Here is a 6,081-nt window from a genome sequence, read left to right as displayed (position 1 = left end):
GATCTTCTGGCAGAAGGTTGAGATGATCGCTCGGAATTCATTGAGGGTCAATAGCGTTGTAGGCTGAGGGAGTGTTTACCACGATGAAGTTCGTCGTCCTCGTCCTTCTGAGCGGCTCCTCCCCAAGTGATATGGCCATCTTGATTTGGCCGATCGGCTGGACCTCATTTCCAGTGAACCCGTACAGTGGGGTTGTCATCGGCAGCAACTCGTCCCGATCGATTTGGAATTGGTCAAACGCCTTCTTGAAAATGATGTTGACTGAGATGCCTGTGTCAATGAATACACGGTGAATGGTATAGTTTGCAATTACTGCTCGGATAATGAGGGTGTCATCGTGCGACACTTCAACTCCTTCGAGATCCCTACTACAGCCAATGGCGTGGATCTCCAACCACCGAACGTATAACTTTCGGGCCCAATTCGAGTCTCCGCTGGTTTGTGATGTGCGTAGATTATATACTCTTTTATGCATACTTTGACGCTCATCTACTTGTATTTCATTGGCATAATATATGCTTATTGCACCCTATTTCATTAGAATATCATACTTTCATTATATTCTGTTCGGAGATCTACTCTTTGCTTATTTTGATTGATAGGACGTGATTTGGAGCAAAAACAGAGTTTAAATAAAGTCTAGAGCTTCCAGAGTGACATGGGCATGCAAAACTATGTTTTCTTCATGTTCTGGCCGTGTAGAACTCACATGGGCGTGTTAAGGCCGTGTAGGGGTCATGTTGGGGCCGTGTGAACCTCACACGGCCGTGTGAAGGCCGTGTGAGGTTTTCTGCACTGCAGACTGAAACTAAAATGACCATAACTTTGTGCTCGGTTGGAGATTTGGGCTGTTCTTTATACCGACTTGTAGATAACTTCAAGATCTACAACTTTGATGAAGACTTCAACGGGAGAAAACCCTATCTTGGTGGCCTAAAAGATGTTGCAATGAAACATAACTATTCAAAGCTAAGACAAAGGGTGTGCAAGGGCCATGCAAGGGGGTGTGAGCTGCACACGGCCATGTATGGCATCTAGTGCTGAAACCTTACATGGCCGTGTAAATCTACACGGCCATGTGAGGTTTCCAGAGGCCAAGCAGGTGGTGGTCGTGTGGATCTACACGGCCGTGTGAGGTTTCCAAGGCCAAGCAGGACATGGCCGTGTGGATCTACACGGCCATGTGAGGTTTCCAGAGGCCAAGAAGGTGGTGGCCGTGTGCACCACACGGCCGTGTAGCATTTCCAGAGAGCAGAAGGGTCTTTGGCCGTGTGCACCACACGGCCGTGCAGCATTGGCAGAGAAGGAACTGGATATGACCGTGTGGATCTCACACGGCCGTGTCGAGGGGCCGTGTGGCGCCCGATTCCCTCCTCTATTTAAACCCTTCTTCATGAATTGAAAGGGGATCTCTCCCCCTTTGGGAGAAAGCAAGATTTGGTGGTTTCCTCCCATTCTTGGGAGGATTTCTGGGCGATTCTAAGGGAGATCTCGACGATTCCGGCTCCGGAGCGAGGATTGGATCCGAAGACAAGGCTTCTTCATAGATAAGTTTTCTCTTTTCCCCTCTTCTTGTTTTCTTGGATAGGGGATTCGAGGAATGCTTGTAATTTCTATTCTTTCGGGTTTTCTTCCTCGATTCATGGAGTAGATCTCGTATTCTAGGATTAAGGGAGTATTTGTATGATGGATTGATGTAATCTCTTATGGATTTGCCATTTTCTTGTTTCAATGACATTATCTTGCTTGTATCAATTAGATCTTGAATGATTGATGGTGGTTTGTGCTTAATTCTCATTCTTGATTGATTGTTTGGATTTCTTATGGACTTGGTAAGGATAAACTCTCACTCGATCATCCGAGGGATCCACGTGACAGGTGCAAGCCCGTGTAAGGACGTTTGAGAGATAATCTTGAAGAGGAAATGTGAATATTCAAGAGAGTAGGATGGATTCTATGATTAGCTTCTTGTATCTTTATAGATTAATAAGTTGTGGGCTTCTATGTTGATATCCGAGGAAGGCATAGTAATAGGTGCGCTTCTGTGTAAGGACAACGTAGGTTCATGTCTCATTAATCCTATTTAGATACATTTCTCAGTCCTTAGCCGGTTGTCTATTGCAAGAGGGAACCGGCAACTTTCTACATGTTTGGCAATTGAGGAATAAGAATTGGTGAACCTTTTACATTCAAGAAATCTTACAAAGAAACCGAAACTCCTAGAATCTCCCTTTATCATAACTCAAAACACTAAACTCTTGTTTGTTGATCTTTAATATTAGATTTGTTTACCTTTACTTTGCTTTTGAAACGATTGGATAGTTGTTTAGCTAATTCGCATTGAGACATTTCTAGTGCTTATTCCAGTTCCTGTGGATACGATAATCTTTTATATTACTTGCGACATTTCCGTACACTTGCGGAGCGTAACAAGTTTTTGGCGCCGTTGCCGGGGACTGCGCTATAACATTAGGAATTATCAATTGAGTTAGACTAAACATAATTTTTTTTTTCTTTTGATTTGCATAGTTATAACTAATTGTTAGAATTCTGTTTTCGTAAGTTTTTCCTTTCTTGAATAACATTCTTGACAATTCTTTTTGTTGCAATTCTAATTCTAATTCTAACTTTGCATTCTTGATTTCTAGCACTCTAATCTAACTTTTCTCAGTTTTCTCTTTTGATCTTGTTTCTTTCTTCTTTTCTTTTGTAAACATATCTTGCAATCTTTAGCATATGAATTATTCTAGACATTTTTCTTTTTTCCTTTTATCTTTTCTTTCTTGTTTTCATTATGCACTTTCTTTCTTGCAATTTAAATTCTGCATTTGCTTTCTTGCTTTTCATATTGCATTTTATTTCTTGTTTTTGATTCTTGATAATTTTCTTTTTCTTCTTGAATATCCATGAGCACTAACATGTCAAGCAGGACCATGAGAAATTTTTCTACACCCTTTTCTGCAAGATTTTTATCTCCCATTGTGCAACCTCAAATTGAAGTAGAAAGTTTCCAACTAGACCCAGAGATAATTTTCATGATACAAGGTCACAAATTTGGAGGAGAAGTATCAGAAAGTCCTTATCTGCATCTTGAAACATTTTTAGAGATTTGTGATTTGGTGAAATGTGAAGGAGTATCAGCAAATGTAGTTCGATTGATGATATTTCTTTTCAGTATCAAGGATAAAGCAAGGACTTGGCTATATTCTCTCTGTCCTCAAAGCATCACAAGTTGGGAATAATTGGAGAAGCAATTTCTGAATCATTTTTTTCCCTCCAAGTAGAACGGTGTATATGAGGAATTGCATAACAAATTTTTCTCAGGCATATGGAGAATCATTATTTGAAGCATGGGATAGATTCAAGAGTCTTCAAAGACAGTGCCCTCATCATGGTTTTGAAAAATGGTTGATTTTACACATATTCTATGGGGGAATTTCTTTCTCAGACAAGACTTTATTGGATTCATCAGCTGGAGGTTCTTTTATGGACAAAAGTGTAGATGAAGCTTATTTGTTAATTGATCAAGTGACATTGAACCTCCATGAATGGTCGAACAAAAGTTGGATGGAATTTCCCTCAGATATTCAAAAAGTGCAAGCTATAAATGTAAGAGAGCCTGTCAAACAAAATGAAATTCAACCACCTAAAAATGTTGAAATTCACAAGTCACAGAGTGAGGAGTTCAAACATTTAGGGGCAAAGCTTGATAGTATTGTTTCAAAATGGTTTAAAGAAGATCCCCCTCCTACACAGTCAAGATCCAATGAAAAGTGTGATGATGTTGGGTTTAGAAGTGGAAAAAATCATGAAGAACTTCTGAAGAACGACATGTTTAGAATTGAGGAGAAGAATAATAGAAGATCACAAGAACTCAGTTCCATTTCTCTGGGAAGTTCCCAAAGGCCAGAAGTACCTTTCCCTCAACGATTAATCACACCAACATTAGATAAGCAAGTTGGACCTCCTCCAAAAGCTCAAAGGGAATTTGGGAAAAAGGGAGTTCAGTCTTTCCTAGGACCTTCACTAAGGGTTCCTTTTCCACAAAGGTTAGTGGGGGTCAATGAAAATAAAGACTTCGGCAAATCCTGTGACACTAATATGGTTGAGTGTAGATTTTTGAATATATATGAAGATGAAGATTTTTCAGATGAGGATTTTATTGATAATGTAGTGGTAAATAAGTTTTCAGATCTATCTCAAAATTTTATAAGGTGTTATAGTGACATCGAATTTTCAGATGATGAATGTGATGTGGTAGATCAACTTAAAACTGCAAGTGAAGTTATTGATCCTCTTGTTATTGATTCTCCTATTGAGGACATAGATGTTGGTTTTTTTTTTTGATGTATGTGTTGATGATGATGATATGGAAGAATGTGTAGGGAGCTGTGTTGTGGAAGCAGCATCTCAAGGATCACCACCTTTGTCAAGACAACCCTTAGAGGTTTTAAGAATTGATCATGTTGTGGAACAATGTGTAGGGACTTATACAGAGCTAGTAGAGTCTCGAGAATCACCATCATTGATATCATCAACACCTAAGCTAGAGCCAGAACCATCATTTGATTCAGAGGAAGTCACATCTACATGTTTAGAAATTTCAGGTATTTCTCAACAAAGTAAGGTTAGTATTTCTTGTGATCTTTTGGAAAACTTTATGGAGGTACCTATAATTGACTTTGTTGGATGTGATTCAGTTTTATTACTTATTCATCTTATCTTGATATGGTTCTAGCTCTATACTATATAACATGCTTGTGGGAGATTTGTTTTTCTTTTGGATGTGCAGATTTCACATGGGCCAATAATTGGAAGCTCAATCTGAACCGTCTTCGACCACCTGAAAAAATTTCCAAGAAGACAAAGATGGAGAGAGTTATACTTTACTTTGTAGCTCCTTTGATGAAAGCTCCCTCCATAATAAGAGCCCTTGGTAGGAGGGTTCTAAAATATCTTACCCCTCCAAGAGCAAGATTTAGATGAATCTAATGAGGTGGTCGAGCTAATGACCTTAAACAAGCGCTTCTTGGGAGGCAACCCAAGTTCATTTTCCTTATTTTCTTTTATGTCGTTAGTTCTCTCTTTATAATAAACATGTATCCTCTACTTAATTTTTCTTGTCTATCTTATTGTTGTAGAATTCAAAGTTGTGGAGGAATGTGAGTATTGGATGGAGGAGTATCTTTAAAAACATGAATGTCAACCATTTGGAGTTCATCACTTGGTAACTTCTCTTAAAATCTCCTCCACATTGTTTTTAGTTTTCATTGGGACAATGAAAAGTTTAAGTCTGGGGGGATGATGCATTTGATTTGCTTTGTTTTGCTTTGTTTGTTTTTGTTTTTTGCTTATGTCTTGCATTTTGTTTTGATTTTTTGTGGCATACATCTTGAGAACATCAAAACTTCACTTATATGCTTTCTTGGATTCAAGTGAAATGTTAGCACGATTATTGGCTTGATTCATGATGTTCGAATGATGCTAGTAGTAAACTTTGTGTAGTTCTTTTTTCTATCTTGGGAAGCATTAATAAGCTAAGAATCTTATTGTGATGAGTTTTAGTTTTGGTTCAACCTTAAGGATTTTATCTTCACTACACTTGTGCTTGATGCTTGAATAGTTGATGTCATTGAAATAGTCATGATTCATCTTGTTTGCTTAGTACTTGGTTTCCATGGTGATTTCTCAACTTTCATTTTGGTTACTGGATGAGGCTCAAATCATTAAAGCTCATTTGGAAAAATCAAAATATCCCAACATGTGTGATAAAAGTACATTTATGAATAAGTTTTGCACAATGTAAACACTTATAAAAAAAAAAAAAAAGAGGGATATAAAAAACAGTTGTCATGAGTGGAATCTAGCAAGTCACCCCTTTGAGACCGAATTAGGTTACTGGGGAAATGACTGCTTAGCTTCCATTGAGATTGAGCACACCTTTGAGACCTTGGGTTAGTTGAGAAATATGAACCAAGTGAATGGTGAGTAAGTGCCTATCACTGGTTACTTGTCTTTCACTGGAAACATTAGGAATTCAAATTTGATGACGACTTGACTAGGACATGGATTGAAACTTGA

The 6,081-nt window shown here is 38.4% G+C and overlaps 1 non-coding gene across 1 annotated transcript; it reads right to left on the bottom strand.

The window, feature by feature from the left end:
* Positions 1-3,292: 3,292 nt before the first annotated feature.
* Positions 3,293-3,398, bottom strand: LOC122013103. The gene has a single exon (XR_006120445.1). It is a non-coding gene; the product is annotated as a small nucleolar RNA R71 (small nucleolar RNA).
* Between the last annotated feature and the right edge of the window lie 2,683 nt (positions 3,399-6,081).

This window comes from Zingiber officinale, chromosome 8A, assembly GCF_018446385.1.
Source record: "Zingiber officinale cultivar Zhangliang chromosome 8A, Zo_v1.1, whole genome shotgun sequence".
Taxonomy (NCBI): Eukaryota; Viridiplantae; Streptophyta; class Magnoliopsida; order Zingiberales; family Zingiberaceae; genus Zingiber; species Zingiber officinale.
This window is presented reverse-complemented; position numbering and strand designations above follow the sequence as displayed.